Below are 11,493 nucleotides of genomic sequence, written 5' to 3'. Positions count from 1 at the left end.
CTGATGTGACAATGGGTACATTTGACACACCTGAACTTAATTATCTGGATGGGTTGCCCACATACTTTTGGCTATATAAGTGAAGTGTAAATTAGTGTGGTGTGAGGGTGTATTTGTGGAAGCTACCATCTGCAGTGTACTTTCCAACATTGTATGTGATACAATGCTGCCAGGAGAGGCTATAAATCTCGGGACCATAAATATACAGTCATGGCCACTAGTTTTAAGAATGACGCAAATATTGATTTTCACAAAGTTTGTTGCTTCAGTGTTTCCAGATCTTTTTGTCAGATGTTTCTAAAGTATACTGAAGTATAATCACAAGCATTTCATAAGTTTCAAAGGCTTTTATTGACAATTACATTAAGTTTATGCAGACTCAATATTTGCAGCGTTGGCCTTTCTTTTTTTAAGACCTCTGCAATTCGCCCTGGCATGCTGTCAATCAACTTCTGGGCCAAATCCGGACTGATGATAGCCCATTCTTGCATAATCAATGTTTGGAGTTTGTCACAATTTGTGGGTTTTTGTTTAACCACCCGCCTCTTGAGGATTGACCACAAGTTCTCAATGGGATTAAGGTCTTGGGAGTTTCCTGGCCATGGACCCAACATTTTGATGTTTTGTTCCCTTAGTTATCACTTTTGCCTTATGGCACAGTGCTCCATCATGCTGGAAAAGGCATTATTCATTAACAAACTGTTCTTGGATGGTTGGGAGAAGTTGCTCTTAGAGGATGTTTTGGTACCATTCTTTATTCATGGTTGTGTTCTTGGGAAAATTGTGAGTGAGCCCACTCCCTTGACTGAGGCGCAATCCCACACATGAATGGTCTCAGGATGCTTTACTGTTGGCATGACACAGGACTTATGGTAGTGCTCACCTTTTCTTCTCTGGACAATCTTTTTTCCGGATGCCCTAATCATTCAGAAAGGGGATTCATCAGAGAAAATTACTTTACCTCAGTCCTCGGCAGTCCAATCCCTGTACCTTTTGTAGAATATCAGTCTGTCCCTGATGTTTTTCTTGGAGAGAAGTGGCTTCTTTGCTGCCCTTCTTGACACTAGGTCATCCTCCAAAAGTGTTTGCCTTACTGTGCGTGCAGATGCACTCACACCTGCCTGCTGCCATTCCTGAACAAGCTCTGCACTGGTGGTGAGCTGATCCCGAAGCTGAATCAACTTTTGAGACAGTCCTGGTGCTTACTGGACGTTCTTGGGCATCCTGAAGCCTTCTTCACAACAGCAGTGGAAATGGTTTCTTTGGGATTAAGTTCATTTTCACGGCAAAGAGGGACTTTGCAATTAATCTGATCACTCTTCATAACACCCACTACATTCTGTAGTATATGCAAATTGTCATCATAAAAACTGAGGCAGCAAACTTTGTGAAAATTAATATTTGTGTCATTCTCAGAACTTTTGGCCATGACTGTTTATTATGTTGTCGTATAAAGTGGACGAGTGGAAAGATGGGTGAAAGAAGTTTGAAACTGCATCATGCACAGTGTGAAATATCAGTACTTAAAATAATTTTGGCTGCTCAATGTATGAATGAACATGAAGGATAAAATATACATCCAGAGAAGACTTCACCAGTATTGGTGCTGATATCCATGATTAGTGTAAAAGTCATTCAAACTCTGGATATTTCTGTCTTTTTCATCATCATCATCATCCAAACAGTATGTGTGTGACACTGTTACGTCTTCCTGCAGGTTTAAGTGTTGGTTAACTGCTTAAAAATATAGAGAACAAGTGGGGAGCAAGCAAATTTATCAGTATGAGGTTATGGAAACAAAAGGTGCTGTAGAAATTAAGAGTTCTTTTTTATTATTTCTATATCAATGACAAAAGGAAAGGTGTTATTAGATTCATTTATTATATTCCTCAAATGGCTTGGATTCAGTTTCTTTAATACCTTTGTACTGAGTAAGAGTTCCCAGGCACTGGATTAACCATTCTTCTGTAGGGTTCAGAAAGAAAAAAGTTAGAAACCCAGTGATACTACATTATCTGCTAAGGTCTAAATAGATAAAGCAATTATTTTTGCTGGAGCAGCACTTTTGTTGTGAATACAAAGTGTAAAGGCAGAAGGCTGTGCATCAATGCACTACTGTATATAGCACTATAGTATCAGACTATGGTCTAAAGAAAAGGTCCAGTATAAACATGAATAATTATATAGCTATGTCATGATGCCCTAACACTCTGATACAACTGTGCTCTTCCAAGGCCTTAAACATGGCTACACTAAATGTTAGTTTTAAACTGTAAGATTTAAAAAAAAATTAACAATCTTATTAGTGATAGGAAAAAAGACTTTCTTACATCGAGTGAAACATGACTAGGCAGTGATGGCAAAGCAATGTTAATTGAAGCAGCACCACCGAATTACAACTGCTCTTTATTTTTGCCAAGGTAAGAAAAGCAGCGGTTTAGCAAGTATTTTCTCAAATCAAGTAAACTGCAAAGATACCAGTTTTGATACTTACTCTTGTATTGACCGTTTACAGACCTCCAAAATATAATGTGTCTTTATATGACAAATTCTTAGGCTAATTATCTTAATATATAATTCGCCTGCCTCCTCACTCACTCACTCACGTCCGTCCGAAGCCGAATGCGCAGTCGCCTTCTGCGCACGTCCGAAGCCGAATGCGCAGTCGCCTTCTGCGCAGCTGCCTGAAAAACCTTACAAGACCGACATCCAACCCCAACATCGTGGCAGACGGCGGATTTACGGCCGCAAAAATTCAAAGAGAAAGGCGACTTTGATTAAAGCTTTGGAGGCCTGAAAGGCGATTTCGACTACAGCTCGAGGTCTAATTACGCATTCTGATTCAAATACGTATTCATTCAATACACCTATATTAGGTTTATGGTGCTTATACTTATTACTATTCCATATTGTACTGGAACATTCATCATTCAATATTATACTATAGGCCTGGAAAATTCATCAACTAACAGTACAAGCCTGTACAGTAATGAGTAAAGCGGACTACAATCATTACAAAACAACTTCTTCGTTACTTAGCATTTGTTCTTCATACACTGCTGACACAAACTCGTGCCCGTTTCATCTTACGTTGTCGAAACGGGCTCTTTGTCTAGTCTATAATAATAACCAATCATGGCAGGTTCCTAATTGTAGGTGATTTCAGATTTCACGAGGATAGTGTGACCCAAAATCAAATAAAAGTACAAACTTACTGCACTTATTTGATCTTAGTCAGTATGTCGGCCAGGGTACACATAAATAAGGACAAACACTGATTTTAGTAATTTCAAAAGGAATAAAACTTGACGTGAGGCAGGTCATCAATATCGGTATCTCTGACCACTTCTGCATTCTATATGACACTGGGATTGAAAAGCAATGTATGGTTAAATACATTATTTTGATGTGTCTGCAGCTTCTAGGTTTGGTAATATTCTGAATAATCAGTACAAGTTTAGAACTTGTCCTAACACAGCCAGCAATGTTATCAGTAAGGTGCAATTTTTTAAACTAAAAGGTAAGAGCTGCAGCTGACATAAAGGCCCCTGAAACAAAAAAAGAAAAAAGAAGAAACCCACCAGTATCTTAAGAGAAAATGCTGTAGGACTGAGCGTAAATTGAGGAAAACTAAATTAAGGGTTCACTATGAAATAATGAAGACATATACAGTATAGATGAATACAACAAAATAGTTTGTCTTGAAAGGCGGTCCTATTTTTCTAAAATTACCAATGATTATGCAATGCAGGAAAACCAAGAGTTTTATTTTCAATTATTGATCGTGTTCTAAATCCAGTTCAGCCAATGAAATGCCTCCTGGTCTAGCCAAAACTTTTGCATTTTTTTAAACATAAAATAAACAATAGGAGATGTAATGTATCCCTATAAAATTAATCCTGTTGAACCTCACCATGGTCTTTTAAATTCCTTCACCCAAACAGGTCTATCTCAACTGTGTAGAATCATTTCTCAGCTAAGCCTTCCTTATGTTTCCTTGACCCAGTCCCAACAGGATTTTTTAAAAGATGTCCCATATGTGCTAATTCTTTGTATACATGACATAGTTCACTTGTTTTTGTATACTGGAGTCTTCCCAGATTGTCTAAAAGACTGCAGTAGTTTAAATCCCTGCTTAATGAAAGCAAACGTGAATCATCTGTACTTGACAACGCTAGATCCATTTCTAACCTACCCTTTTAAAGTTAAATTATAGAAAAAGCAGTTTTTCAACAGTTACAATAACTATAACAATAACTATTTAAATAAACATTCTATTCTTGGTTACGTTTTAGAACAAATCATGGTACAGAAACTACATGCTCCCATTATGTCCAAATTATATCGAAACACAAGATGAGCTACCACAGTTATGCAGATGACATGGAGCTTTACTTATCTATAGTACCTAAACCCCCTGACACTCTGGATTTTCTGACACAACATCTTGCTTATATTTCTGAATGGATGAGTACTAATTTTTTGCAAACTAAATAAGGAAAAAAAAACCCTGAAATCTATAAAATAGGAATAATGAGAGTATCATAAAGAAATTTGATCCCTTAGCATTAAAAGTCACAGTGGAAGTAAAGAATTTAGGTTTAATTATGGACTCTGACATAAACTTTAAATTGCATACTAACCATATTATTAGCACTGCATTTATCCTTTTAAGAAACAATGCAAAATTAGACCTCTTATAACAATGCAAGATTCTGAAAAATTAATTCACACTTTTGTTATTAATTGACTAGATTACTGTAATTCACACTTAACAGAACTACCTAAGAAAAACATCAATCAACTGCAGCTAATTTAGAATGTAGCAGCATGAATCTTAGCGAGTAAAAGAAATTCAGAGTACAGCTCACCAGTTTTTAGCATTGCTGCCTGTGTCCTTTAGAACTGATTTTAATATAATACAAATGGCATATAAATCCTTAAACAATCTTGCTCCTTTGTATGTTTTGGAAAACATTTGAAATCTCTCACAGCTGGATTACAGAGCCTGCAGATAGTCCCACTTCGAGCACTAAATCCAATGTCACTAAAAAGTCAAGGGTCATACCATACATAAAAATGACACTTAAGAATAACAGGTCAAATAAATATAAGCCAACCTTGCGTGAAAGAAGAGACACTGGGTGCCACTCTAATTTGAGTAACAGACAGAAGTGGAACCAAACAAGCAATACAAAATGTTACCAAAGGAATCTGGCTCTTGGGAAGTAGAAAGAACATTGAAATACAACTCTTAAATCTTGGTCATAGGTTGAGCTTAATAACAAAGCTGGTTAAGGCACATTTTTCATTCGACATTTATATCAGTGCAAAGTGCTGTTAAGCTTCCCTTGTAATGTGTACGAAAGTGTCTTCCATTTTTCCCAAAAGACATAGATTACTCTTGAATAGAGTCAATAGCCAAGCAAAAATTTGGCTATAATAATGCCATTTGTAGTAAAAAGGTCACACCAACACTCTGCAACAACTTAAGGTCTTGCCGACAAATGTCATTCTATTTGTCCTATTCACAACTTTCATATTAATTGTTTTCTTGGGACATAAATCACATTTTTTAATTAGAATTGTTAGGTTTTCTCTTCCTTCCTACATTGGCTGTCTTTAAACAGCAGGATGTGGTTTGGACCAAACACTGAAAGATCCAGATGGCATTATTTTTCACAAAGACGTGATATGTAATGAAAGAACTCTAATGTAGTACCACTTGATTTGTCTCAGAAGGTAATCTAAATGCCCCTGCAGATCACATAGCTAATTCATTAAAATGCTACAGCTGAAGACACAAAACAATGCTTTGGACATGTTCTAAATAATAACAGTTCAAAACATCATTTTCCTTCTATATTACTTGGTTTCTCAGAAAATGGAAGGAGTAATATCCATTTACTAATGCATGTGCATTTTTTTGAGATTGCAGTGCATTCAGAAAGTATTCAAACTCCTCTTTCACTTTTCTCACATTTGTTATACTGCAGCCTAATGCTGAAATCTTTTTAAATTCATTTTTCCCCCACCTCAAGCAACCCTCAATGCTCCAGAATGACAAAGCAAATACTGGATTTTTAGAAATATTGGCAAGTGTATTAAAAATAAAAATACTGAAATATTACACTTGAAATTTGGCTCAAGTGCATTCCATTCTATTGATCATCATTAAGATGTTTGTACACCTTATTTGGAGTTCACCTGTGGTCAATTCAATTGTTGGGACACGATTAGGAAAGGTACACAACTATGTACATAAGGTCTCGAAGTTGACAATGTGTGGAACCTCAAAAAAACATGCCCAAGGTCAAAGCAAATGCCTGCAGAGCTTAGTGACAGGAATGTGTTGAGGCACACATCAGGGAAAAAAAACCCTGCAGCAAGAACCCAGTTGCCTTCATAATTCTTAAACAGGAGCTTAAAACAACCCCAGCTCTTCCAAAAGCTGGTGATCCAGCCCAACTGAGCAATGTTGGGAGTAGGTCCATGATTAGAGAGGTGAGATGCAGAGAACCTATGTGGGGATGGCAACACTCCACTGATCTGGAAAGAAACCTCTACTCAGTAAACGACACATGAAAGTCCACTTGGACTTTACACAAAGGCACTTAAAGGACTCTCAGACTTTGTGAAACAAGATACTGTGGGGTGATGAAACCAGCATTAAACAATATGGCCTCAGTTCTAAGTGTTATGGATGTAGAGACCAGACACTGCTCATTACCCATGAAATACCATTTCAGAATTAAAACAGTGGGTGCAGAATCATGGCAGCAAGTACTGGGAAACAGGGTGAAATGGTAGCACAGTGTTATCAATGCTGCTTCACTGTCGAAGACCAGGGTCTGTGTGCCAGGTCTTCCTTACATGGAATTTGACATCCTTCACATCTTTGTGTGGGTATCCCCCGGTTGCTCTGGTCTCCGTCTGTCTAAAGACACGCAGGTTAGTTGAATTTGCAACATTATATTAGCTCTAATGTGTAGTGTGTGTGTTCATGTTTGCCCTGCAATGGCCTTGGCCCTATGCTAGCTGGGAATAGGCTCTGACCCTGGTCTAAACAGGTTACAAAATGACAGATACTGGGAGACTAAACAGGGCTGAAAAAAAAGCATAATGGAGCAAAATGTAGAGGAATCCGTAATGAAAACATACTGCAGAACACCCTGGGCCTTAGACTGGGCCTCAGGTTCACCTTCCAACAGGATAATTACCCTAAGCACAACGCAAACACAACACAGGAATGGCCTAGGGTCAACTCTGTGGATGTCCTCGAGTTGCCAGCCAGGACCAAGATTTGAACCCAATCAAACACCACCAAAAAGATGTCAAAATAGCTGTCCACATATGGTCTTCATCCAACCTGCCAGGGCTTGAAAGGATCTGCAGACAAGAATGGCAAAGAAATACCCAAATCCAAGTGTGCAAAGCTTGTCGCATCAGACCCAAGTAGACTCCAAGCTGTAATCACTGCCAAAGATGCTTCAACAAAGTTCTGAGTAAAGGGACTGAATGCTTGTATCATGATAATTCACTTTTTTATTTTTTAATAAATTTGCAAATAATTTTTAATTTCTGTTCAAGCTTTGTCATTCAGCAGTATTAAGTGCTGCTTAATGTCGGGAAGAAATTAATCTAAATGACTGTAGACTTAGGCTGCATCATAACAAAATGCAACAAAAGCATGAGTCTGAATATTTTCTAAAGGAACTGTATATTTATCTTGATCTGTTTGTGAGGATCCATCAAATGTATCATCTCAATCAAAGCTAAAAACTACTTTCCAAATATTCTGGTTCATTAGATTTTGGAAATACAGGTGCTGGTCATAAAATTAGAATATCATGACAAAGTTGATTTATTTCAGTAATTTCATTCAAAAAGTGAAACTTGTATATTAGATTCATTCATTACACACAGACTTATGTATTTCAAATGTTTATTTCTTTTAATGTTGATGATTATAACTGACAACTAATGAAAGTCCCAAATTCAGTATCTCAGAAAATTAGAATATCAATTAAGACCAATGCAAAAAAAGGATTTTTAGAAATGTTGGCCAACTGAAAGGTATGAACATGAAAAGTATGAGCATGTACAGCACTCAATATTTAGTTGGGGCTCCTTTGGCCTGGATTACTGCAGCAATGCGGCGTGGCATGGAGTCGATCAGTCTATGGCACTGCTCAGGTGTTATGAGAGCCCATGTTGCTCTGATAGTGGCCTTCAGCTCTTCTGAATTGTTGGGTCTGGCGCATTGCATCTTCCTCTTCACAATAGAAAATCTATGGGGTTAAGGTCAGGCGAGTTTGCTAGCCAATCAACAACAGGGATACCATGGTCCTTAAACCAGGTACTGGTAGCTTTGGCACTGTGTGCAGGTGCCAGGTCCTGTTGGAAAATGAAATCTGCATCTCCATAAAGTCTGTCAGCAGCAGGAAGCATGAAGTGCTCTAAAACTTCCTGATAGACGGCTGCGTTGACCTTGGACCTCAGAAAACACAATGAACCAACACCAGCAGATGACATGGCACCCCAAACCATCACTGACTGTGGAAACTTTACACTGGAGCTTACGCAACGTGGATTCTGTGCCTCTCCTCTCTTCCTCCAGACTCTGGGACCTTGATTTCCAAAGGAAATGCAAAATTTACTTTCATCAGAAAGCAGCAGTCCAGTCCTTTTTGTCTTTAGCCCAGGCGAGACGCTTCTGACGCCATCTCTTGTTCAAGAGTGGCTTCACACAAGGAATGTGACAGCTGAAACCCATGTCTTGCATACGTCTGTGCGTAGTGGTTCTTGAAGCACTGACTCCAGCTGCAGTCCACTCTTTGTGAATCTCCCCCACATTTTTGAATGGGTTTTGTTTCACAATCCTCTCCAGGGTGTGGTTATCCCTATTGCTTGTACACTTTTTTCTACCACATCTTGTCCTTCCCTTCGCCACTCAATGTGCTTGGACACAGAGCTCTGTGAACAGCCAGCCTCTTTAGTAATGACCTTTTGTGTCTTGCCCTCCTTGTGCAAGGTGTCAATGGTAGTCTTTTGGACAACTGTCAAGTCAGCAGTCTTCCCCATGATTGTGTAGCCTACAGAACTAGACTGAGAGACCATTTAAAGGCTTTTGCAGGTGTTTTGAGTTAATTAGCTGATTAGAGTGTGGCACCAGGTGTCTTCAATATTGAACCTTTTCACAATACAGTAATCCCTCCTCCATCGCGGGGGTTGCGTTCCAGAGCCACCCGCGAAATAAGAAAATTCGCGAAGTAGAAACCATATGTTTATATGCTTATTTTTATATTGTCATGCTTGGGTCACAGATTTGCGCAGAAACACAGGAGGTTGTAGAGAGACAGGAACGTTATTCAAACACTGCAAACAAACATTTGTCTCTTTTTCAAAAGTTTAAACTGTGCTCCATGACAAGACAGAGATGACAGTTCCGTCTCACAATTAAAAGAATGCAAACATATTTTCCTCTTCAAAGGAGTGCGCGTCAGGAGCAGAGTCTGTCAGAAAGACAGAGGAAAGCAAACAAATCAATAGGGCTGTTTGCTTTTAAGTATGCAAAGCACCGCGGCACAAAGCTGTTGAAGGCGGCAGCTCACACCCCCTCCGTCAGGAGCAGGAGAGAGAGAGAGAGAGAGAGAGAGAGAGAGAGAGAGAGAGAGAGAGAGAGAGTTTGTTTTTCAATCAAAAATCAATACGTGCCCTTCGAGCTTTTAAGTATGCGAAGCACCTGCAGCATGTCGTCTCAGGAAGCAGCTGCACAAAAGATAGCAACGTGAAGATTATCTTTCAGCATTTTTAGACGAGCGTCCGTATCGTCTAGGTGTGCGAACAGCCCCCCTGCTCAATCCCCCTACGTCAGGCTCATTGAAAGTCAGCGCAAGAGAGAGAGAAAAGTAAGCCGGGTAGCTTCTCAGCCATCTGCCAATAGCGTCCCTTGTATGAAATCAACTGGGCAAACCAACTGAGGAAGCATGTACCAGAAATTAAGACCCATTGTCCGCAGAAATCCGCGATATATATTTAAATATGCTTACATATAAAATCCGCGATGGAGTGAAGCCACGAAAGGCGAAGCGCGATATAGCGAGGGATTACTGTATTCTAATTTTCTGAGATACTGAATTTGGGATTTTCATTAGTTGTCAGTTATAATCATCAACATTAAAAGAAATAAACATTTGAAATACATCAGTCTGTGTGTAATGAATGAATCTAATATACAAGTTTCACTTTTTGAATGGAATTACTGAAATAAATCAACTTTGTCATCATATTCTAATTTTATGACCAGCACCTGTAGACTATTCTTTGTTTAACTGTGCTACAGTTTTTGTTTCCATCAGTTTCTCATTTACCATAGTATAAAGTCCTCTAATCCCTCTTGGTGGTGGTAAATACTTCCTTTTTTTTGCTATAATAAACTTAAAGTTGCTAAAAATTGAGAAAAAAAAACTGAACTGTTAATCACTTTACCATTTATTATCCTTATCTAAGCAGGTCCTAATGTCAGTAATTTTAAACTTGGGGTAAAAGTGCATCATATTAGCAAAATAACATTTTCCTCATTAGTACAACTATCAAGAGTTGTGGAATTTCTTTAATACACTATATTTCTAACAAATATGCTTGATTAAATGGGGTAGGCATTTACAGTAAGGTAACATAGGCACTTTATTTTAGTCTTACAGGCAAACCGGTTTTACTCTTCTGAAAATGTCCAAAGCACATTTGCAGGTATGTCAACATACAAGGTCAGTCACACTGACACACACTCTCAGAAATGCACAAGGCAAGTTTGAGTGTCCCAAATATCTATATACTAGACATAACCTGCAGTGACTCTGAGTCAAGGCTTTCGAGTATAAAGCACAGTAGTCAAGACTGCTCACAAAAGAGGTGGATCAAATTATGATTTAATTGAAACGATCTGATCTAAACCCACATTCAGTGTTAACACACCCAGCAGCAAAAAAAAAAAAAAAAATCAGCAGTCAGATGGCCACTCTGTATTTTCCCAACTTACTCATAGTCAGTCACCAGCATAGGCAGATAATGCTGAAACTATGTCTGTCCTAAGGATCAAGCCACACAATGACTAGCCTCATTAAAAAACTGGATCTATTTTTTCCCACTATGACATAACCCACCACTGTAAATTCTGATACAATTATAAAAGTGATATAACCTCCTTATGCCTGGACAAAGGAAGAGGGGCCCTTGATAGAAACTAAACTGTAAACCAGAAAATTTCACTAGTACAACACATACATTGTGGAGATGGGTGTAAATTACATTTACGTGAATTGGCCATTCTGGTTGAAGCATTTGCAGTTTAAAGGAAATGAACAGATTTCTCAAACTCAGCTAGAAGGAGATGTAAAACAGAACTAGAGTTCTCTACTCACGTTTCCTAAAGAAAGAATATCAGTGCTTATAACTTCATCAAAATAAACAGTAACCAAGTGCTGCTGGAAA

The sequence above is a fragment of the Erpetoichthys calabaricus genome, chromosome 1 (assembly GCF_900747795.2).
Source record: "Erpetoichthys calabaricus chromosome 1, fErpCal1.3, whole genome shotgun sequence".
Lineage (NCBI taxonomy): Eukaryota > Metazoa > Chordata > Cladistia > Polypteriformes > Polypteridae > Erpetoichthys > Erpetoichthys calabaricus.
The sequence above is the reverse complement of the archived record's forward strand: the minus strand, read 5'-3'. Positions refer to the sequence as shown.